This window comes from Xylocopa sonorina, chromosome 11 (assembly GCF_050948175.1).
Source record: "Xylocopa sonorina isolate GNS202 chromosome 11, iyXylSono1_principal, whole genome shotgun sequence".
Lineage (NCBI taxonomy): Eukaryota > Metazoa > Arthropoda > Insecta > Hymenoptera > Apidae > Xylocopa > Xylocopa sonorina.
Window position 1 is genome coordinate 7,158,615 of NC_135203.1, and position 25,430 is coordinate 7,184,044.

General features: G+C 46.4%; 1 protein-coding gene and 2 long non-coding RNA genes across 6 annotated transcripts in view; all 3 read right to left on the bottom strand.

The window, feature by feature from the left end:
* The window catches only part of Kank (KN motif and ankyrin repeat domain-containing protein 2 kank), a 40,540-nt gene extending 20,338 nt beyond the window's left edge, over positions 1-20,202 (bottom strand). The window contains exon 1 of one of the 3 annotated variants that reach the window (XM_076905179.1): positions 20,062-20,202. The gene's annotated coding sequence lies outside the window, so the exon portion shown is untranslated. Of the gene's footprint in view, positions 1-1,805; positions 1,902-2,676; positions 2,698-20,061 lie in introns of those variants that run through there. The other 2 variants (XM_076905181.1, XM_076905180.1) reach the window with 2 other exon arrangements.
* Positions 20,203-22,853: 2,651 nt separating this feature from the next.
* LOC143429488 (uncharacterized) lies at positions 22,854-23,392 on the bottom strand. Its single transcript, XR_013102550.1, has 2 exons — positions 23,090-23,392; positions 22,854-22,963 (listed from the first exon to the last, which is right to left on the bottom strand). It is a non-coding gene; the product is annotated as an uncharacterized LOC143429488 (long non-coding RNA).
* An 87-nt stretch (positions 23,393-23,479) lies between these two features.
* Positions 23,480-23,922, bottom strand: LOC143429486 (uncharacterized). Of its 2 annotated transcripts, none has more exons than XR_013102548.1 (2): positions 23,882-23,922; positions 23,480-23,814 (listed from the first exon to the last, which is right to left on the bottom strand). It is a non-coding gene; the product is annotated as an uncharacterized LOC143429486 (long non-coding RNA). The 2 variants fall into 2 exon arrangements; XR_013102547.1 differs by having other exon boundaries at positions 23,480-23,833; positions 23,882-23,916.
* Between the last annotated feature and the right edge of the window lie 1,508 nt (positions 23,923-25,430).

The following is a 25,430-nucleotide window of genomic DNA, read 5'->3' on the forward strand; positions in this document are numbered from 1 at the left end:
TTTTAATACTTGGCCTGGAAACTTTGCGGCCAGTGGTACGTGATACATTTACCAAGCCACTGTTGGCGAAGGCAATTAGGATTCACGTCATGATCGACTGGAGGGACGCTTCTTCGGCTGGTGGAGGTCGTAGGGCTGGTGAAATAAAGGACTCGACGGCGCACACGTAACAACGCATTTCCTCCTTTCTCCGATCGGCGCAGCCGCGGTAACTCGTTAATTTTTAATGAGGCGCCAAGTCTTCTTTATTCGGGACCCGATAGCCGTAATAAAAACACGATTCGTTCGCGTTTCGTCGCGCGACGATTGTGCTACGCGCGAGCGAGAAAAGGGAACAGTGGCCCGTGTTTTCGCTCGGCGGAAAACGCCACGAGTTTTCTTTGCCGAGAACCGGTATTCCTCTCACGGGCGAGGGTTACTTCTTCGAAACGAACTCCTCGCGAAATGGAAACTTGCGGCTCATTGCGTATGGAGGTTGATGCAACGAGACGTTACCTTGGATCTTTGAACGGAGCGTCGATCTGTACGCAGATAAAACATTGAATTCGAAAGTCGCCATTGAGAATTCGCGGCCACGAAATTTCGTTTCTCCTGTCACGGATTAAAAGTTCGTTTAACGCCGGCAATGAAACTCGTAGATGCGTCGCGAGAGTATAATAGCTTTGTACGATAACGATTGTTGATTACCATTTGAGACGTTCTTGATAAGCCGTTCGTTCGAACGGAAAATTGATAAAGTAATCGTACAATATGAAGCAAAGAATAATTGCTGATAGAATTATGTAGCGATTCGACGAGGAGTAGTACGATTTTTTGAAGCATTTGTCAGGATTAGACACTTATGACGACACTTCGCTTTCTACTGCTATTGACACTTCGAAACGACTCATTGTCAATGACATTCGTTATCACGGAAGATATACCATGTAAAACGTTCGCAAACGATATCTGATAAATGGAAATAGTCTGTAAATATTTAGCGTGACGTTACTCTGCGTCGAATTTCGGTAACGTCGATGGAAAACGAAACTCTTTCGTCCGATCCCTTTGAAAGAAAACTCGCATCGAAATTCAAACCACGATCGCGACGTGCGTATATAACCGATCGCTTTTATTCCGACTTGCTAACGCTCTGTCACCTTTATCTTAATATTGCTAGTCATTTTTCTTTAACGCTACTATCTACTCCCATACAATTGTATCTAATGATTCCTATCACGATTGTCACTTGCCATTTTCTTTCAATTAATCAGCATCGATGACTAGACAAAATTTCGTACATACAGTTACTAACTAATCAATAAAATTACGAAACTAATACGAGTACCCAGATACTCAAATAATTCAAAATATTTCTCAGCAACCATTCAAACAACACTGAATGCAAGTTTAACACTGCACTCGAGAGGCGAGCCACGGTCATCAACCCGAGCCATTTTGGAGTACAAAGTTCCAAAGGGTTAACTCCTATAACTCTAGCTTACCACTGGTTAACACAAAACCGAGACTTCTACCACATATTTCACCATCCACTCCCTTCGCTATAAACCCACTATAAAACACGACACGTACACAACTCCGGAACACCCTACTAAATCGCCACTAAAACGAACGCAACGAAACCGACGAACATCCTCTCGACGCGTCCCCAACGGTTCACGAAACTCGCGCGTAACACCCCTCCAATTCCAATCGAACACGACGAAGTAGAAGAACTCGAAGGCGGTGCGTTGGCTTTGTTCCTGGAGAAGCCTTGTTCGAGCCGACGCGAAATTACAAAAGGGACAAACTGGCAGGCAACTCACATATACGGCGTAGGGAGAAGAGCGGCGTCGTTGGATGGAAAGTAAAGGCGACGTGAACACGGGAACGTGGCCTAATTCCGGAAAACGATGCCGCGACCGGTCGCGTAAAGCACTCTCCTCGAGGAAATTCCGTGTCCGGTTTAGAGCAGACCACCGATGGGTGGTTACGAGTGAAATCGGCACACTGGTTCCATGCTAAACGGATCGATACGCTGTTCGGCTGATAAGCAGACGAGCTGATAACGCTGTCCGCCCGCGAGGTCTGTTTTAGAGAACATATCGCGTGTTTGATGTTTTCGTGACGAGACTCGTTACCGGGTGTCAAAGCGGTGGTGCGGTGGGTTTAAAGGTTCAGTTTTGCAGCGTTGATCTCGTTGCACGGCCCCCTCTAGGAGAAGCAAACTCATGAACGTGTGATTCGATGAATTTACTGAGTATACTATTATTTAGTAAGACAATTCTTGAAATTCTTAAATAAGAAATTAACTTCCTGAGTAATCAATTCTTGAAGATTTATTCAGCTGAAAGGATTAAATGGATGAATGAGATTGTTCCTTTGGAATGTTTGTGATAATTCTGTGCCTCGTGATAATAAGAGTATTTAATAAAGGAATATTCTTAACGAATACTCATCTCTACAAAGATATACGAAAGACTTGGTACTCCCACACGTACAAGCAATAGTATTGCTCGCCCGCGTCTCTTCAGCGGTCGGGTAATTTATTTCAAATTAAAAAGCGTCTCCTTTACCAGCGAACTGTTCCTGAGGAAGCTTCGATAAAAAACTCGATACGCCCACGGTGAAAGAAGCCTCTACCTTTGCCTCTCTCCTCTGTTGAAATATTCCCAGGGAACGAAATCGTTCATATACTTGAACCGATGCTCGCTCCGTTTACGCTGTTCAATGGAGCGTGTTCGTTTCGCGATCAAAGTCCGTGGATGAGAAGTCTCCGAGGAAAGTATTCATTTCCATGTTATTCCACGGTTTCGTCGTGGACGACGAAGGAATTAAAATACACGAGGGAAAAAGGAAGAAGCACGGGGAACGAAGAGAGAATCGCATCGAGAACTCGAACCGTGGCTCTCGTCTTCGCCAAGTTAATGTCCTTGCACGGTCACTTTCATCCTCGTTCCCTCGTTATCGTTAGAAAATTATCTCGTTAGCGGAGCGTCGAGAACGAAGCGCACCGCTATTAGACGCGACCACGTTCGAACCGGTACTATTCCATACGAAGTCCAGCGCTCATTAACGTTGCGTTGTTTGCACAACGATAAACGAAATGGAGCCGGAGGAAAATCGGTTTCGTCGTGCCGGCACGGGACAAAGAGTTATACGAGGACGCGTCGAGCGCTTCTTTCCTCATCAGATAAGAGATTCCGCGGATCCATCGCGAGCAACCTTGATCGTTCGTGCTCCGTCTTCTGCTCTACTCGCGGGATCCTTTCAGTCTGCATCGTACAATGGCTCGTAAACAATAGCACGAGAAATCGCGCGACAATCGCTGGCGCGTCCGCGAACGAGTCCCTTTTGCCAACAGCCAGTGAGGCGTCGATGCGTTTCCTTCAGACGACCGTGCTTCCCATTGTCCGGGCAATTTGTTCGCCGTTTTATTTACAGTCCCGCGAGTTTCACGTTGGAACGCGAGGAAACGAGCGCCTGGAACGCGTGGGTGGTGACTGTTCTCGGAACATAAGCCGAAGGAAAGGATGACTGGTCGCTGTTTGTGTTATTCAATTGGAGTAATTGAGGCGTTGAGCATATAAACGATGGAAAAAGAAGAAACTAAAGAGCTTAGGATTCTTAGGATACCTGATGCGAAGCAGACTTACTTTTCAAAAGCTCGAGCCTGTTTTTGCTACTCTGCTCGGACTATTAAACGTTTCCTTAACGCGGCGAGATTGCAACATTGATTTTCTTTCTGCATACGCAGAAGCCAGTCTCGAGGCGAGAGGAATCGTTCGCTGAGAAGTCGCAGCCTGCAATTACGCGGCCGTGTATAATTAATATGTGATGCGCGGTTGCTCCAAAGTATATAGCGCGAACGCTCGCGGAATGAATTAACGGGACACGGGCGCAATTAATTTCCTGTTTTCCCGCCGCTTAATTCCATCTCGCCGCGGCCTGCCAGTTTTTCCCTGCTCCCCGTTCCTTTTTCTCCCGCTCCTCTTCAAAGGGCAGCGTCAACCCCGCGCCGTTGTACGGTCAGATAGTAACGAGCACACGCCAGCCACGCTTGCGGGTGTATAAATAGGTGGAGAGTGGCGAGGAACGGGTTAAGATAAAAAGTCATGCGCGTTGCGGTCAAAGCGACCGCCGGAGATGACGAGGAGGATGCGCCTCGATGGAGATTAAACACTGGGTCCCCATGGGACACACCATCCTGAAGGAAGCACTTAAACTTCCATGGACTCGCGTAAATCATACGCGTAACTGCGTCCGCTGATTTCTTTGGTTTGGTGGCCTTTCGATGGTACAATCGAACGATTAACAACGGAACTAGGAAAGCTACTTATCGAGAAGATCGTTTACCGCTAGAATTCTAGTTACACTGGCGAACGTTGCTACTTGATAGTCATAGTACAGAGAAGATTGGTTTTGAATCGCTTGAGACGATGTAGAGTGACCGCCCAGCGAGAAACGATGCCACTACTTGTTTAAGTAGATAGAGCCTTTTCGTGTCAGACAGCTGCGCCACGCGTCCGTGCCATTTAGGAAGGCAGAATCAATGCCCTCGTTTTTACGTCTGTGCAAATAGTCTTCGCGTATGTCCCAGTTAATTAATTACGTCTCATAATCTCTAATTGTTATCTATTTTTATCAGCCAGCTCTCCAACCGAGTAGTAATCGCAGAAAGAGAAATTCGTATTATCTGCAGCTATCTCTTCCCGTTTGTCGACGCTGTTTGCGTTGGCAAAGGAAAATCAGTGCCCTCCCAAGTTGTACACGCGACCCCGTCGTCTGGTTGCCAGTTAAAAGCAACGCGTAGCAAATTGTCCCTCTTATTAGTTCTCGTCCTCTTTTTGCCGGACACTGTTGATTTTAAAAATATCTAGGATTCTCGGAAAACGCGACGTACCACGCACGCGCGCCCTTTGTTTGCTGAGCAAACACGGGAACGCAGAATCTTGAACAGTCAACGGGGACGAGGATGCTCGTAAAGCGGCAGGCGGTTCAAAGTTCGCACCGGGGATCTCGCGAATCGTAAATTTTCTTTACACGGCTCGTAAGCGCCACTTCATTCAGACGGACGCCTCTCTAAATAACAGAGCCGCGGGAATCGGTGCACAGGCAAGCTGCGCAAAGGTCAAGATCTCCTTCTCGCCTCCATCGACGTCGTCGTTATTCTACGCGCACCGCGTCTCAACGGTGGGTGGATGGACGGTGTCGGTTCGAAGGATCCGCGGATACAGAAGCACGTATGGCAAATAGCGTCCGTGCTCGCACGCACTTGCCCATTACGGCATTTCTCAATGAACGTACGACACGAAAATACACGCGGGACCGGATGACGACCGAAAGTCATCATGTATTTTTGTCATCTTCTCCGGCGGTGCTCCGCGGCCCCCCGTCTTTCTGTCTCTTCCCGCGTCTCGTGTACAAACAGGAAATGCTTTTTGCCCGTTGACAGAGAACACCAGCGAATAACCCGAGGTGGAATGAACTCCGTTACCGATCAGCCTGACGAGGAGCTGTTATTTTTTCCACATAACACTTTGACGGACCAATTACGCCTGAGGAGGAATGCTCGTCTCGTTGAGCTCCTTAATTACTTTCCGTTTAATCACCGTGGGTAAACTGCATATTAATCTTCTTTTACCGGTGCAATAATTTATAGCTAATTGCACGGATGGAGTGTATAGGAAAATTCCTTTAATTAACGGGAAAACTGAAGTGTAATCCAAACGAAAATCGTTCCGCCAGGGCTATATCCCCGTACAACGAAGCTTCTGGCGGCTAAAGAAGTTCCGATAATAGAGATTATATTTTACTTTAGCGGAGTTACGAATTCGGAATTGTTTCCCGCGGCGGACGAGTTCGGAGTTCGGTTTAATGGAGGTTCCGCTTCGTTTCGCCGAAACTACCAGCTTCCCCACTGAATTATTTCTACCCCCGTGGCACCAGTTGGATCGCTTACAAAGTACCGTCAATATCACCGAGAATATTACATTTTTATTTGCCTTGGCTGACCGTAAAGTAAAGCAAACACCGACCGCGAGCTATTAAAACGGGTCAAAGGACCTGAACGGAGAGTCGAGGGACTTCATTTTCAACGAACGCACTTTTCCGCACCGAGGATCCACCGTCTCCTAAATGTTGACCGTCTTTAATTAACGACAGACAGGCGACGCTCGTTCGCCACGACACAATGTACCACCATCCACAGGATCCAACGATTTCGCGACACACCAGCACGCGCGATTTAGTTAAGCGTGAAATTGATCCCCTTGTTTCTTGTTTAGCACGATAATAGAGCATAAATAGAAATTAGACGCGACTCACGAATGCGGCTCGTTAACGGCGAGGCTAGAATTAAGCTGTCGCTGATCGCGATCCATCGATGCGATCTAAATAGCCGTCGCGATAAATAGTCGTTACACGGATCATTTAGCTGGACTTTTCGATTTCTACATCTTTTTATCCTAATCTTCTGTAATGGTATTGCAAATTTTGAGCGACCATGTATTATAATACATTTCAGTAGAAGGATTCATCAAAATCGTCTTCATGCGTGTGTCACAACAGGACAGTTTCTCTTCGATACGTTTCGTGAAATTGTCGTTTTTCCTCTTTAAGCGTCTCCTCTCTAACTTTCCCCTTTATTTGCGCCATATGTCACCCTTTTTTTGCCACGGGTTCTCTCAACTGTTCCGTGCTGCTTCCAACGCGACAAGCGTTTAACCCTTTCGTTACCCCATTTATCGTTTCGTTTCTCGATCAGGCGTTCTTATCGACGTCTTCTCGTAATTATCTGATTGTTTCGTCGCTTCGATACGAAATAACAGGGACAAGCGTGGTAAATAAACGGCCGTGTAATTTTAACCGCATCGCGTGGTCGCGCGTCGCTTTATTTTCGCGGCGGAAGGAATTAGACGGACTCCTGAACCTATCGACCGCGGTTAATTATAGGTAAGGCAGCCAGTCATATTTTTAACCAAAACATTCCACTGGTTGATAGCAAGCATCGCAATGTCAACTTCGACTATCGATGAGTCAGAGTAATCGGAACTTGTTCTGCTCCGAAAATTCAGGTGCATGCGTCACGTTTTAATACTGTTTGTTTTTTTTTTTTACTTTATCAGGAACATGTAACAGAGAAATGAAATAATAAAATTTTGTAAAATTTGTCGAACTCTGTCAGATATTCGTAGACATATTATGAGTCGCATACTACAATGTTGTGGAATAATAATTAATTTTTAATTCAAGAAATGCGCGATTGTTAATCATTGTTTTCCAGCTCTGCACAATTACGACACAAGAATTAGGTTAATCTAAGTCCAGACTGCAGATTTATCAACCGAAGACAAAATAAAGCTACACGAAAGACGCGTCCGACAGATATTTTATTCAACACTTGTGCAAGCAGCCTAGCGACTTGCAAATGGGACAGGCACTTGTTTCCTTTCTTCGCGGTGGGTAGAAAAAGGGAAACGGAAACAAAACGGGGCTCGAAATCACCGGCACTTGTTCTCCGCGTTCGCCAACGTTCCATCGACCGATCGGACAGAAGCATTTAATGAGGAATTATTATACGAAGGTGAGAAGAGCGTTTTGCATTCGAGCGCGTTATGCGCCGCCAAAGAAGGCGACGCGTAGAGGTGTAAGTAGTTATGACGAGAAAAATGACGAGGCGCAATTACAGCTGAACCGTGCTAGACGAGCAGCAAAACAACGGCCAGGGATACAATTGCGTCGGTATTAAATGTCGTTCTGCAGATACGATTCGCCGCAGGCGAAGAAATCGAATAGCGCGAGCCAGCGCCGTGAGCATCGCGGACTTAACTCCGTTTTGCATAGATATTGCCGGGCAAATGAACGACTTCCGGCCGGCTGGACTTCGGATACGGGGATCCTCAATCGCGCCTACGTCCGTGCACCCATGATCTCTGTTCGCTTCGATAAGAAACGCTCGTCAAGATGAAGCGTTCGTTCATGGCTCAAGTGTGACTCTGCGTTTAGCGAGTGAATGGAATACTCGTTCGCGACGACGGATCTGAATCTTTTAATTCGAGCCAGCGCGAGCGCGGACCATTTAATCAGATCGAGATTGTACGAAATAATCGGATTCGGCGAACGAGCGATACCTGGCGCGGATCGGAATTGTTCGAAAGATACAGATTGAATTTATTACCGGGTGTATTGTCGGGTAACTAGATATTTATAATGTAACTAGAGGCGAATAGGACTTGTCCATACATCCTGGATCAATTTCGCTACTGAGAGAACGGGTTGCGTAACTAAACGACCGGTATTAAATTGAGCAGAACAATATTCGCCGCCATTCGTACGCCTTTCCTATCTATTAATTATATTATCTCGCAGACAATTACGTATTGCTGGTAATTCAATTTAACCGATCGACGCAATTAAACGTATTAGACCAATCGTCAGAAATTAACGGTTAAAGCAAACTTTTAATTCAATGAATCGCTTAATCGCGGAGCAGATGTAGCGGAACTAGTTGTTAGGATAAAATGAGGCGATCATTGAGTTGCAAATGATCAGAGGAAAACAAGGAGGCGAGTCAAAGAGCAGACTTCGGCTCTCCGCTTTGTCAACCGGGGAACTGGCAACGAAAAGGGAGATTTCGGCTCTATAATATTCGCGGAAAGGCAGCTCATTATCGGACATGACTACGAAAGATAATGAACGGTCGTCGACGAGCACGCGTCCCAAGTAAATTGGACACGCTCGTCTGATCACGATCCTGCGTTCAGCTCCGCGTTACTCGCGCGATGTTCGATCCTGGCCAGCGACCATGTTACTCGATCACGCTGCGTACGAAAATCAATTAACGATCGACACTTTTGCGTAACCGCGACGGGAAAATTCAATTAACCCTGTAACTCGACGGCGCGCAGGAATCCAGCCGCGAAGGACGCGCGGCACAATTCTCGCGATGACTGGCGAGGAAACGACTCTTGAACGAAATTATATTTCATTCTAAACGAGCGAGCGAGGCGCGAGTAACCAGCCGCGATTAACAACTCGCATCAGATTCGCATTCATCGCATTTACCAGCTAGTCATTCTCGATTCTCCGCATCTAGCACGAAGTTCGAGACCCTGCGATCGAACGAGGAGCTTCTCACGACAGTACCCATCACTATCTATCGCGTCGTTCACAATAAACGATACGGGTCATTTTTATATCTCACTCGAGGAAAATCCATTCCACGATATCGACGCGGAGAGACAGACAGACAGATCTCTCGCTCTTACCAAACTTTAGAAAAATTTATGCTCGTCGATTATTCGAAACGGGCCCTCTCGAAACAGAAACACGAGATAGCGGGATCGTGTAGACGAGTGACGCAATCAATATTCCCAGCGCTGTATTAAATTATAATCCCGTCGAGATAGAAATCAATTAATAATCCCTCGAGCAGAAACACAACGAAAGCCAAGGGTCAGCCCTTGCGCAATCCAAGTGAGAATTTCTCCTCCGGACTTCTTCGAGCGGTTCAGCACGCGCGAATTAATTATCCCGCTAGGTGCCCCTCTCCCCCACCCTGTGGCCCTCTATTTTCTCCTTTATAGCACGGCTCGTTTCACCCGCGGCGCGTGTGTGAGTGCTCCTTTATTGGGCCTGTAACACCGGGGCCTGATGCAACGAGCCGCGAAGGCGTAAGCCGCGTAGGCGTACGCACGACGACGCCGTGTTCTCCGCTCGTACGCGCACCGCGTGCACCAGTGTGGGTGAACAAATGTAAGGGGTGCCTGGAAACATTCGTACACCTGGCGTAACAAGCGCACGCCCCGCGATATCTGCCTGGTCCCGGCGCGAGGCGGAGGGAATCGCCCGTTTAATCACCGCACGAACCCGAAACCACGTAAATTTCCCCGCTGTCGATATCACGGCCCGTTCTCAGCTGCGTCCTCGACGGATCGATAGAATCGCGGAAGCGGAAAGGCCGAGCGACTGGTTATTTGGCTCGGAAGTTGCCCGCGGTGCACTGTACAAGGAAATGGAGAACGCTCGGGTGACAGCTTATTTCGGTCTGCAGGCGAAGTTGTTAACGAAGGTGGAAGTTTAATTTATGCTTTTTTTCTCTTCAAATATATTACTTGAATTAACGTGGTAATTTATGAAGTCGAATAGACGGGAGTTGAGGGTAGAATATTGGTTGAAATGTAGTGTGAAGGCTTGGAGAACGCTTTGCCTGACACCTTACTCCGTTCTGAGGATGTTACTGGTGAACGTGGAAGTTTAACTTTTTTTTTGGCGAGGTATTAGTTGAAGATACCAGATTGAAGAAGATTTTAGTGGTTTTGAAAACGAGTAGTTGTTAAACATTCCGTGAGATCTTACTCCATTGTAGCGTAATTCTTAGATGGTGGTACGAGTTTGAGAAGTCGCGACAATTCCATTGCTAGCTTGCAACATAGTATCTCGATGTATTGACCTCTGCGATCGAACAGTCGAGACTAGAAAGTGGAATATTGGTTGAAACACGATGGACAGAAATGGGAAACGTTCACCGATATCTTGTTTCGTTCTGATCAAATTGGTTGCAAAGATGAAGACTCGCGAAGTTGCGAAAGTTTAGTTTCTTTAATTGCGTTCGATACAGATATCACGTTCATTGCTTGTATTCGTGTAACAATGACCATATCGATTCCTATTGATCTACAAATACCAGGAATTGTAACGTCAAGCGTGGGTACGCGATTCCTCCACTTCTCCCTTGGAGGAAGCGCGAGATTCAAGGTAATGGCGCGCGACCTAGGCCCTAAGAAGGCGTCCGTTTTACGGCCACTCGGTCGTGACGCAGTGTTCCACCCGGTACGTGAAAAGGAACACAAGAGAGCTCACGTGGGCTCACCTATCAGCCTTTCTCGTTCGCCCATGCACATTACGCACACGCGTGTGTGACATGAATAACGCACGACCCGGTTCGCGATCATACAAGCATATTCCTTTAAGAGAGCTTTAAAGACCGACAACCGGGAACATTTCGCGCGAACAACGCTCTCCATATACGCCACTGGCTCGTTTACGAATTCCATTAGATCATTCGTGACAATCCGGAACGGGAGAACATCTTATTTCGAGGATAATTCCGTTCGCCAATTCGCGAGCACCTCGCGCTCTTTAGTGGAAGACACTCGCGAAGGATCGTCTACCAGTCTTCCTTATGCACGCGACAGGAAATACCGGATCAATGATTGCCTGCTATTATTTCGAAACGACGCATGGAAGGACAGACATGATCGAAGGTATCGCGAGATGAAAATCACGGCTCAATCGTATCGTAAAAATATCGATGATGCGACGGTAGTCAGAACGCGCGACCATGATCCTTGAAGTCGATTTTCTCGGTCGCGGATCGAGGAATTCCAATGAGAGGCGGATTTTCGCATGCCTACCTAAATCGTCGGCTCAAGGTAAAGAGCGGCAAGGTACCAACGTCGGCAACCTTCGCTCGAAACTAGCTGGCATTCGTGTTCCGAACGTGAAACGCGTCCGAGGCACCTCGATGCCAGATCTCGACCGTGGATCTCCGTTTAGCTCTGCCCGTGCATTACGGTCCAACTCTACTTGCTCCTTCCACCTCGTCTTTCTTCTTTTTCCACTCTTTCTACATTCTATTTCCAGCTGCGATGCGTTCAGGTGATTTTTCCTCCATCGCGATCTCGTCTTCTTTGTCCTTTCTTATCGTCGCCTACCTTTTTCACCCCTTCCTGTCATTTATCATAATCCCTTTCTTCTCTTTTTCCCTCTGCCTCCAACTTTAATGCTCACCTCGTTTGTCTTAGTTCTTACTTCTGTCTTTTCCGTCCGCGTCCGATCCTCTCGTTTCCTTCCATCCTGTTTCATAATCTCCGTTCCCTGCCAATTTCAACGTTCCCCCCTCGATTTTTCGTTCTTCTTCCCTTTCGTTTATCATCTACCCCCCTTTTCCTAGCTTAACGTTTTTACCGCGGATCGTTATCTCTTACGAGCCCTCCTGCCAGCTCCATCCGAGCATCGCGGTTATGCCTGCTTGAGTTTTTGCACGTTTTTCAACGCCACGAGGGATCACGAGTGTCCGGGGATTGGTACGTGGGAGTGTTTCCCGGTTGTAATACCGAACGGGGTACTAAAAACCGCGGGCAGGATGCGACGCGCATCTTGCGTTCGGCATGCACCAGCAGCTCAGGATCCATTGTGCTCGAGTGGAATGGAATTCATTTAAAAATGGAATTTTTTTTATGAGACATCATCTCTTCTCTTCTCAGTCGTTAATTAATGCAGCAATTCATATTTTCGATGAAACGTGCATCGTCGGATGTCAGCCAAAAGCAGACGCTCCCGAAATTAATAAATATTTCCAGTTTTCTCCAAGGTACGATGTTTCTCATATATTCTAATTGAACGAAATTGCATCTACATATTGCGATGCTTCCTGTATAATACCTCGCGAGCAAATGTTACAGTTTCCTGATGCAATTCGGTATTTATAATCCTGCCTGTTAATAAAATTAGAATTTCATGACTGAAGCCCGTCATTATCCCACTTCTCATGGACCGCCGTTGAATTATTTGATTAACTGGTCAATAACGATTACCAATATTCATCTAATTAATTAATAAAATTATTTCAGCTTCCGATTCTCGACGTCAATATTATCTCCGTTTACCTTCCTCTGTGCTAATTACGGTTCGCGAATTTCATCGCTTCTGGAGTATGATTTTCCACCTAATTGTAATATTCGCGATATTGTGTTACAGTAAATAAAAAAACGCTTGCGTAGCGATCGGTTATCCCAGTTTTCGTACTAGTCAGAGGTAATCCAGTTAACGATCGTTTCAACATTTCCATTTTGTACTTCTGAATTACGAAGAACGAAGACCATTGGAAAATGACACGAGTGCACTCTGAATCGAATTACCTCGCTGCATTCGCGTTACCATCGATAAAAAGAAAGTGACTCGACATAAATTATGATAATAATATTTTTTAACGTTCCAATGATGATCAATTGGTAACAGACAGTTAATGCGGTGCTTGACTTCGAAGCCTCTTAATACCAACGATATTAACGATCGTTCGATGATACCACGGCTACCGTAATCTAGCTTGATCATCGATCGTTTTCGCGTTGATCTGACACGCGAAATAAATTACGATCCCCTAGGTTGCCACGATGCACCACGGACGGCCGATGATTTACGCGAAGCTCCTCGCACGAGCTACGCCGTCTCGTTTAAGCTCGCCGGTCATGCTTCGCGAATGTTTATGGTAATAAACGGAGCTCGTCTCCGCGCATAAATAGTTATTGCCATCTGGCGATAGGAATTGCCTTCACGCAGGTAAACGCGATTTATTTCGCGCGGCTCGCCGCCGCCTTATTGCTTTGCACGGTCCACGATAAGATAATCGAATTTACATTAGCGACGATTGCGTCACTTCCAGGTATTGTCGCTTCGACGATAACTCGATGTCATAACGCACTTTCGATTTTTAATCGCTCGAAATTAATTCTAATCGATACCAGTCTCCTTCGCGTACGTAACGTCCGCATCATTTCGAGTTACGCGCACGCCATTCCCTTATTTCCTTTTTCCTTGGTGCTCGCGTTAATCCTCGAAGAGGAAGAACCACAAGCGGGCTGGTAACGTGGCACGCGCCTGCTAACGTTGCTAATTTAATGAAAAGATCGCATACCGGGAGTGCATTAACGTGCTGGCTGGTTCGCTGAGCCCGATTATCGGTCGTTCGAATAATTACCGGGCGCGAGCACGAGAGGAAGCAAAACACGACCGAAAAAATCGGCTAACTAAGCGAGGGGTAATTTATTCCTAGCCGGCTGAGGCCTGATTACGTACACGGGAGTCTGTGTTTTATAAGCGGTTCAGCTACTATATCTCTTTTCCTTTTTTTCTCGTAGCATCCTCATCCTTATGACGATGATGAAAAAAATACAGCTTAGCGAGTACTTTGCGAGTGGAAAAACTAGACTGTCCAGAGGCAGAAAAATATAGTGGTTGACTGGAACTTGGAAAAATATCAAAATTGCATGCTTTCGATCGTTGCAATTGAATATCATCTTGTTATATCCTGATATGGTGCGATGAACGTGCGTTGAATACATCAATGAAGCATCGATTCGGTGTTTGAATGATGGAGGATTTATTGGAGACGTATCGAGGAGATAACCGTACGATTTTCTACTTCACAGCCAGGGAACGCGAGCATTGTTCCGTTTTCCTTCTTTTATTGCGCAAAGTGAACACGAGAAACGCATCCGGCCGTGTTTACTTATGCCTCGAGTATAAAAGCGACTACGTGACGCGTGGATATCACGCGAAATAAAAGTCTGCATTCTCTCCGGGAATGATGCGATATGAAGTAATAACACGGGAGAAATTTCTCGCCTGTTTGGATCAATTCAGGGGATTCGTTCGCGTGAAACGACTTCAGCGTTTTATCGTATTTAATTCCATCCGCGAATCGTTGTCGATGGTACCTCAAATTTCGTGGAGCAATTAAAAAAATTTCCAGAGAATTCTGACACCGTTTAAGCTAATTGTCGCCTAAAATTGCAACAGAAAATTATAACTGGCTCGATTGGTGCGCGCTTTGTCTCGATTCGCACTGGGGGGTGGAAAAATTCCGCGGCCATTTAAATGGAACATCGCCGCTGTCGTCTGCATCTGTCGGTAATCGAGCGGCAAACGTAGCGTTCGGTTAATTAAGAATGAACGCGCATCTCGCGAATGACGACGGAGCCGCGAGCGGATTACGTATTCGCGGAGCGTATTTCAAGGCGATTACGTTCGCCGGATGACGACGTTACACGCACCGTATACCCAGAGTTATTCCCATAGCTACCCAGGAGAGGCGAAACGCCAGTATGCTCGCCGATTATTAACATCGTGCTGCTCGGTTGATGCAATAATGTCAAGGTCGCATAGGCGTGTCGGTAAAACTACGAATTGAATAGCGATAAAAACAATAGAGGAGACGCTAAAGAGACCAGTGGCACGAAATATGAATAATTAAATTGCCCGCGGAGTTGAACGTGACGAAACATCCGCGCTCCGTCAATAAATAAAGCCGTAAAACATTTCAGAAACAATTCCAACCGCGCAGGCATCTTTTAAATGCGATATAAAAACCAATTAAGTAAAAAGTAACCGATTAATTTCCTTAATTCGGATATCACTGTCCACCGGTACGTATTATGAAATACTTAACGAGCGACCAAGATAACCGAACCGAACGTCAGCCACGAGTCCCAATAAAAATTCCCACAACCGTTAACCGTTAAACCACCGCGTTAAACAACGCTCGAGGAAACATCAACGAACACCTTTTATCAAATCGAGCCGCGAGATCTCCGAGGAATGGATCGCTCCTCGTTCTGAATCGGGAAAAATCGACTCGGATTCGGCGAATCGCTGTGAAACGATCGTTCGAAGAAACTGATCGTAACACCGCGCGTTAGATAGATGGAACGATCGCTTACGGTTCAATAAGAAATGTTTTACCTACGCTGGCTAAATAACGGATGCAGCTGCTGCTGTTGCGTCTACGTGGACGAAGACGCGGAGCTCGTGGGAACGTTCTCCAGACGATGGAATTCCGGCGAGCGATCGTAACTTCGCGGTTAAGTGAAAATGTCACGGGGCCAGCCTGGAAAATCGCTGGTCGAGTTATCGATAACTCTGGCCCGCTGCTTTCGATGAACTTTCTACGGTCGCTTTAACGAGCTTCGGAACGAAGCCTGAGCCAAATAAGGATTCCGGCAGCCTGTACGCGAACGGCCGTTGAAAGGTAATGAATAAGTTGAGATACGCTTGAAAGCGGCTGCAAGCTGCTCGCCCGCTGTCTACCGTGGCAATTTATTTGTTTAATCTCGCAGACGCTGGATAATCAAGAGAAAATTCGTTGTTTCACCGTACCCTCGTTCTTTCCTTTTTTCCATTCGAAACGGAACCCGATCGGTGAAATTCACCTCGTTTGGGAGGTTCCTCCTGGTGTTTAGAACGTTTTAACTGCACTGCTTGAATGTAATTGTCTACGTTTATGTCTGTGTACAACCACAGCGTACATACTTCCTTTTCTTGAAATAATTTTCTTCCTGAATATATACGACCAGTTTATATTGAGTTTCTAGTAAACTACTGATACTTAACTCTAGCGTAAATAAATTCTTCTGGTTCTACGTTAATTGCCGTACTTTTACTGTGTTTTATAATAACGGATTATCGTTAAAAGCTTCTGTACTACGCGAAAACCAGCCGCGTCACGGCAATTGACGTCCCAGATAAAATGTGTCTGGATTAGCATAGAAGTGACTAGAACAGGCATGCGCTAAATACTCTCCTTTGTTATAAGTCAAACAAAATGAGTATTACAAACAGTTACGTAACGCCGCACATGTGCAACGATGCTCGTGGATGCACATGTTCGAACAGCGTCGGAGAACCGGAATAAGGATTCCTCCGCGAGACCCGAGCGGGACCATCGATGCTCCCTCTGAGACCACAAATTAAGATAATCACTTGTACACACGTTTTCGTCAATTAAGGACGAGAATAACATTCTGCAGCCTGTAATAATGTGCGAGAAATGAGCGTGCTCCATTTTTAATTTCGGTCATCGAACTCGACTATCTACCAAAACCAAGCTATTTTTTCTTGCTCTCTCAAAGTAGGCTTCCGGCTTTTAAACCGTACCAGACAACACGCACCGATGTGCACGCGTGTACCCAATCTCAAGCATCCCAATTTTCATCTCGATTACAAGACTACACAAAAGTGGCCTCCATAAAAAAAAATCCCCCTTGGAGTGTAAAAAACTTCCCAAGAATTTCTACCTGACTTTTACCACCGAACCCTTCGAACGATCACGCCCGAAACGAACGAACACCGTTCATTATCCAATCTTCGTGAACACACACGAAAGAGTAGCCTCGGTTCGCGCAAACTTCTCGCGGCGAAGGCAAGGTTCGTTCTATCGCGAGCACGATCCGGAAGAGGAGCATCGCGGATGGCGGAGCTTTCGTCGAGGGCACTTTAGCTAGAAAGGAGTCACGTAACTAAGCCACACGTAACAGAGAGCCAGGGGTCCGGTATTTTTTTCGTCGCGTATCAAAAGCGGCTCGACCAGAGGGAAGAGCGATCGCGATTACGTGGACCGGTACGTGGCTAATAACTCTCTCTCTCTTCGCTTGGAACAGACGCGTTATCCACCGTGGCGCGCTAATGGCGGTCTAATGCTCGGTTGATCGACGATTATCAGAGATAACTTCGGGTAACTTCTTCGCGCGCGAGCGTTAATTGCGCGCACACATGCCTGAGGAGGAGCCGTGCACGCTTCAGGGTACAACTCTCGCGAACGAGGAGAAGAGAAACGGTTACGTATAAATGCAAAAGGGGTTCGTCGCGGCGCGAACAGGTATCCTTATACGTATCGACAGAAAAGCCGCGGATCTTGATAAGTTACGAGATGGGAATCGGCTGTTTGTTGCATGTATTTATAAATATCGCGTCTGTCATCGGGTTTAAAGGAACTAAGCGACGTGTCAATTCGTAAGAACGCTGGGCAATCGTAAATAACCGATGCCTCTGGGCGCTCTGACGAATCGCAGTGATTACCGACGTTGGGAAACATCTCGATGACCATCGAAAATGGCTAGGAAAACGTGGAGAGACTCGTACAAGCTGTGTACATAGAATCGATCAATTTGTGACGTAAAATTCGATTGGTGACGTGAATTGTTTCTAAAAATATCAGTGAGCGTACGTCGTTCTACGTTTAAAGGATTAGCACGTATAAGAGGCGTGCTTAATCAGTGGACTACATGCTCGAACACGCTTGTCGGTTATTCGTGGCGCCTTTAGGACAATGCTTCGTGTAATCTCAGAAATTCATGCGACACGCAACGTAAGCTGGCTACACTTATAGATAACCGAGCAAACAGAATTGTCCACGTTTGATACAATTATCGAAACGCATAAATGGCCTAACACAGATAATCCCGTATCTATCTGGGACAATGTGTTCAACGTTTATCTCTTCTAAATTAACCACCATCGCGCATCGTGTAATCGTTATCCACGAATAAACACGTACCAAACTATTAACGCGGTCGACAGGATGTAACTATGACGCTCTGCCGCGCATTACTCGATCTACGCGCTAGTATTTGCACGATATCGCGTTTGTCCTTCGAAAATACTCGCGAAAATCGTATCGCGAGCAACCGATTGAACGTACCTTGGTCGTACCTCCTGGACGAACGTTGAGAGCTTTCAGCTCGAGTTTTATCGGGACGGTAGCAACAAAAGGCGGCGGTTCGTCTTATCGCTGGATTTCCACGTAACCGAAGTCCACTTGTTTCCACAGGCACGGCAGTACGCGCGTGCGGAATGTAAGCAGCGATCGAATCGCTCGTAAACACGAAGAAATAGCGGAACGCGATATGCAAATCGGGACGGGGGCGTGGGTGTAGTTCGAGCAACCGGCGAAAACTACCAGCTACGCGATTCCCGGTATTGGATCCGCGGACACGTACACGTTGAACCGTGTTTTACACGCGGAAGAGACGGTCGTTCGACGGAATTGGACTGTCGTAACGCTAAGATAGGAAACACGCGGTGGAAGCGCGGTTCTTTTCCACGCGACGCGCCGCCCGATCTACGACTCGTGTTCGATTCGTCGTGGTTAACGGACGTTAATTGAAATCGCGTTCCGCGTTAGCGAGTATCGACACGTCAAAGTTCGCTGGCTATCGTACCTTTATCGCGAGGTAACCAACGACCACGGGCTCGCAGTGAGAGCAGCCCAGGTTATTGACTTCCCTTCTGCTGCACGTGAAACCAGCCGAGTATGTACCCGCGTACATGCCACGCGTTATGGAATAAGTATTCGCAATAACCTATATACCGAATCAATTTGTACATGTACCAAGGCATTAATGAACGCATCATCGGGCGAGCGCGCTCCGAATTGGCCGAGAAATACGAGGCAACGCGTATGTGGACGTTGAATAGCCGGACGGATCGATCAATCATAGGTCGAGCATCGTTTCTGAGTCTGATCTGCCTTCGATCGGTCGGCAGTCTGTGTTGACTAATTCGCCGTTAACGTCGGATCAACTCTGACACCGAAAATTGATGGTGTCTACGCGACGATTCGATGGCAGGAATTTAACATGGCCCACGCATCTTCGCATTATTGTCCTTCGATGAGCATCCACATCGGCTTGATGACGGATAGAAAGTCTCCTACGCGTTTCAAGACTGAATTTCCGACTCTGGCGACGCGCTCGTGGCGCTCGCCTCGAATGTTATTGGATCGATTGTGCAACGATCGCGCAATGAAGCGATTGGTGATAAGATATAGATCGAGTCTTCATTCATGATTTACGTTATTGGAAAAAGGGGTGGTGCGTGTAAATACGTCGATGGAGAGATACTGAATGAGTGCTACTATACGATAGTAAATAGCGAAGTTTGATAAGATGCGTTCATTTATTTTTCTCTATCCAGTCCTCTCTCATCGACGTGTAACGTAAAAATAAATACAGCAGCTTACGCGAATCGGTCAAGGAATGTCGTCCCATGATCAAGATCGTACGAAGGATCAAGGGCCGTGACAACGTAAAAGATACAGTGCCTGAGCTATGTTATCATTCAGCGATATTTGCAAACCGTTGCAAATTAAAATTTTACTGCACGATCGTAATTACTGAAATCAGTATGAGCCGATCTCCCGTGAATCATTTCATCCCGCGTTGCTCGATCGCGACGAATAAAAGCGATATACTATCCGCTGCTAAAGCCAGACACGCAATTAACTTGATCTTCGTATTTGCAACATCGTACGCCTCGCACGGCCTTCAATTAGATTCGAAACGGCGTCGATCGTTATCTGCCGATCTAATAATATCTACCAATAGAGCGGACTGCATCGGCAATAGAATTTCGTACCGGTTCGGTACCGGTTTTTCGGTACAATGTCACGATCCAGCAGTGGGACAGCGTTCCTCGCGACCGGTTTTCGCGTATGCGCACCGCTCGAAATCGGCTTCTACCGACCTGTCAATCCTCCGCGTCCTCGCCTCGCGTCCCCGTCGTCATCCCTGCTGGTAATTAGGGGCTGGTGCGCGATCGATCGATCGGCGCGATCGTCGTCGCGCGGCTGGAAGCGGGGCAAAAGGCGTCGAGGTGCGTATACGCGCAACGATCGGGACAAATTCCACGCGCTGGTCCCCGCACAGACTCGAAGAGGTGACTGGGAGATTCTGAGGACCGACGGTTCTGGTTCACGACTGGTTCTTCTCCTTCTCCTTCGGCCTCTGGCCCCTTCCATGCTTGCTGCGGCACACCAAGGGAAAAGAGACGTGTACAGTCGTGTGACGTTGGAAGGAGACGCGGATAGGACGGTGTGTTCGAAATAGAAAAAGAGGCGAGAGAAAGGGAGACGGCACGGTTCTGCGGATGCTGGAGAGATCAGAGGGACGGCAGGCACACGGGTAGACGGCAGGTTGCTCCTTTTCGAAGGGAACCTCCGAGGCACGGGGTGAAGCCCCGCGTAGGCCCCACCGGGTGAAAAGAAGTCGATCAGGTAAGGGTCAGGGACGCGTTCGCAACTTTTGCCTCGGTCGCCAGATGCTCGATTATTCTCTCGCGTAGGAATAAAACAGTTTTTGCGGTACGTACCGCAAAAAGTTGCGAATAATTATTCGGGGCTGTTGCATAATGCGAAAAGAAATACGCACGACAGTTGAACTGGAATTAATGATAAAACTATGGCCGTTTCCTGATGCATAGTTATGAACGGCGAATGAATATGGATAGGTCGAAAAGTGGTTGATAAAGTGTCTCGAGTAACGCGTTATCAAAGAAAGGAACCACTTTTTTTTTTAAAGAGGAAGTTAAAGCCCAAGTTGCACAATTGCCATTCAATTAGCAGAGTAACGAGCTTTCATCTGATCTTATGTAACCACTGGCCATCGTGATATGAGATCACACGGCCAGGTAATCATCAACGTGTTGCTTTCACGCCGATCGTTTTACGATTATTACCATGAAGTAGCCTCGATCTGCGTTAGTGAAGGTGTGCACAGATCGGGAAAGGAAGCGTCGAGAGAGTGACGCGGGTTCGCAAGAGTGAATCGAAGAAAGCGAGGCTATAATCTTTCAGTGCCCTGGTGACGAATGTATTTTTACCTGTGACCGATTCCGCGCGACAAAATTCGAACAGAGAGCCGGTTTCCTTTGAACGCGCTCGCCAAAAGTAGGAAGAAACGTAGCAGAGAAGAAATAAATGACGTCACGCGGTTCTACTTCGAAGAAACCGGCTATTCAGTTCGCAAATCTTTCGGCCCTGAATAAGAGCGCTCAGCGCCTAAACCTCGCCAGCTGGTCTGTCCGCACAAAGATTAGTCTCGAACGCCTGCGAACGTTCGTACCCTCGTCTCAGGTAGAGAAGATCTGACCGATAAAGTCGGAACTTTGCTCCAGAAACGAGCAGGAAACGTTTTGTCTCTTAATTAAGAGAAAATCGCTTCTTTTTTCCACGAAACTCCAAAAAGGAGCGTAGCTATAACCTTAAGGTAACTTTAGCCTCGACTGGTAGGTTGGGGTTAAAAACGACACGCATTGTTCTTTCAAAGTACGGTGTCTGATTACTTGCGGTGCACGTATGCTTAAGCCACGCAGGGGTTGAAGTCATTCCTCGATAATAAGTAGATGTTTATGCAAATCGATATTCTATAAACACAGCTCAATGAAGGTATGATTCACTCCTTGAATACTATAATGTACAGCGAACTTTTGTATCGAAAAATCAATTAAAACACTCGAAACGAAATCTGTTTCATTAATAAGATATTCGTGTAACAGGTCTATCATTCCAAAATCAGAATCGAATCGACCCGACCCAACTCCGCTTCCCTTCCCGTGAAATTCCTATTTGCGTCGCACACGACTCACCCTACCAGTCGAGGGGTTAACGAGCCTCGCTCCGCAATAACGTAACGTCTTACCAGGAGGCTAGGCGTGCTCGCCTTGAGCGCTCCGCTCCGCTCCAACGGACGTACGTAAGTATGTATACGCCGACCGCCCGTAAATTCCAGTCACGTCGTATACGGTTGCGTTCGGAATCAGATGAAACTGATAACCAACGCGCGCCACGGCGTCTTTGCGATGATTTGTTCCCCCGTAGTCCAGGGCCAAAGTCAACAATAGCCAACGAGGGATGGCTCGACGCTGGGCAGATGGCAATGACCCGAGCATCGCGCGAATCCCGCGATCGGGTCCAGCTGGAGCTGATGCGCGGGTCGACAAATAGATTTCGCGCATTTCCACCTCGCGCGTATCCTCTCGACGGATTTTAGCGCGAGATGAGTCAGTCTCGAACTCCACCGGTCACTCTTCTATTTTAATAATTGCCACGACGGCCCACCTCTAATTTTACCTCTACAAGAGAAGTACAACGAGACGGGAGAGAGCCGCTGCCCTCTCCGTGCGTCGTTAAAGCGCGCGCGCGTGCACGCTTTTGTTGCGAGCGAACGGGGCTCCAGCTGGAAACGGGAGAACAGAGGAACGGAGTGAATTAACCGTGTCGCGCGGTTTCATCCGTCTGCACGCGTTCTGTTGCGCGTCCCACCAACTCCAAATCGAGCCGCGGCGAATTAAACGGTCTGCTTCGCCTTACCTAACTCCATTCTCGCCGTCGTCCGCTCAACCAGGCTCGCGAGCGAATAGAATTTCAGTGGCTCGGGTTTTCTGATCGTTGACGAGGATACGAGGATGTTCCATAACGCGTCAAGGCTAGATTGAGATTAGAGAGAAATAAGAAAAATCGATGTTAGCAAAGAATGGTTACTTTTGAATTAATTAAAAGAAACGTAGGACTTACTGTATGGTTGATGGAGCGTTATTTGGATATTTCGATTACATAAAACTGGTTATGCATGCAGTTTGGAAGTGAAACCTACGAAATAGAATTTACATGTTACCACATCGTAGAAGATACATTGCTGTGAAAAAAAAATATAACCTCAAAGAACCTGTTGCCCGAGCGTTCGAACAAAAATAAATGGCGGAAGATAATAATTACGTGGTTAGGATCTCCAGGATGACTAATGGCCGTGAATGTTGGGATCAGATAGGAATCGGTTGTCGAGCGGTCGACGTTTAATACGAGGATTAAGTCGTAGTGAAATAAACGCAGAGTGATACCGAACAGCATTTTCCCTTTCTTCTCGATATCTCTACCTGTGAAGCACGTTATTCATAAATATAGTTGCATATGCGTACGCGTTCGAATTTATCGTTGTACGTGCGCTGTTTACAACGAGCCATCCTTTTTTCCCCCGACGATGCCGAAGGAAGAGGATGGTTTATCTTAAAACGCGTGCTCCGAATGAAAGATACGAACACTTTGAAAATGGAGCGCGCACAACGAACAATGCGCGTCTTAGAAATCGCTAGAGAAATTGGGGTTAGTTTAAGCTTACACACGATTACCAAAATAATCCTCTTCGATTCTTTACAAGCTTACAAAACACAATTGTCTATCTTCTAAGTAAAAAGCATCTGGAAACACTTTGTAATCTTCAATCGCATAACTTCTTCAACTTAATATCGAATTCTTCATCGACGCAACCATCGAATTCAAGACCGCTGGACTGTACTGTTGTAGGTGTCGCTAGCGTCGCGAGATCTTCGACGAGAAATGCTCCGAATCGATAGAATCCACGCTTGCTTCTTGTCCTCCTCTCCGTTCGCTGGTCGATGGAAGAAAAATCTGGAATTCCCAGTGGGTGGACCAGTTCTTCGTCCCTGGAGGATATCCAAGCGTCTTTTCACTTTACACATGGAACTCGTTCGTTCTGGCGATTACACTCACAACTGCGAGGCATGTCTTCCCGCTTGCAAGTTCGATGTCCCTTGGAACCGGAAACGCGGCCATCGAATGACGATCGACCCAAGACGAAGATAATCGTTCTCTTGTCGATCGATCGATCGATCGTACTTTAAATTCAAAATTTAAACGAACTGTCGTGCACGTATAGAAAATGACACGTCGCACTGTGATTCAGATTCATTTATTTCCGAAAGCTTGGTATGCACATATAACGACCAACGATGTAACAATACTGTCTCTGCTGATCGGAATACGAAATTCTATCCCGTACACGCATTCTTCCTCTTTCTCTCCGTTAATAAATCAACACACATCTCCGCAACTCCTTCGTGCATGCATTTCCTGAATAATCAGCTTGACCAGCATCACCAGGCGCACGTTGCACACGTAATCTTGTAAATTAAGCCACGAATCTCACTAATTTCGTCGCAGAGGCCGCTTGCCCGGCGCCCGAGTCAAGAAGAACGCTCGTAATACTGCTTGGTTTCGGATTCCAACGAAACACAGTGATCACGCTACATTTCCATTGACGACATTCAAAGGGAAGACTCCCTCGATACCGAAAAACGAAGTTTCTCACGGAAATCCTTTGGAATTTACTCGTCCTTTTCAGTCTCTCCTTTCATTTTAATTTGTTATCTCTTTAGACACGAAATCTTGTTAATCGAACTTTTATAGGTTCACTGAGATTGTATTCTTGAAGAAATAGAGATGAGATCTACAGGGGAATAATAAAATTACTCTTTAAAACGTGGCAATCGTACGATTCGTGTTTTATGTAAGTATCGCTGGTACGTTTCCTTTTTTTTTTTAGGGTCGTTAGGTATCGTATACACTGACGAGCAATAATTAACGTAGTACGATTGCTTACTATTTTAATTGATAACCACTATAAATGGCGACACAAGAGATCCTTCTCCTAATTACAAAATTAAAAATAAATTAATAGTCTTGTACGCAATACAAATTATACCACATACAATACAAATTGTACCAGTCGTGAGAACAATCTATAAAACACCTATAAAACCATCCTATGACCTTCCCTTCGCCAGTCTACACGCGCCCTTATACGATTCTACCGCTTTCATGCAAGGATTCTCCTACAAGTTATCTTATCGTTACTCCATTTTACGAAAATGAACGATGAAACATCACGTACGATCGACGAACCGTTCGAATACAATGTGATCTATAAAAATCTATGTCTTTCTCGGGCATGCAGTGAAGCATTCGATTCGTTGACGATCGCGAATGAAACTGGTAACGTGTACACACGAGAACGGACCCAATTTTTTTTTTTTCTTAACATCGTACAAACTCTTCCGTTCAGGAGTAGCTCTAGCCTCGATTAATTTATTACATAGAGATGTCGTTAGATTACAAACACGCAAAATACCTGAGAGAAACGTGATCACGAGCGTGTGTCAATACACATTACTTCCTCCATTTTTTCTTCTTCTTTCTTTCATTTTTACAAATATTCACAACGCCGACTCCACCTAGTATCGACGATACTCTGCTACGCTTT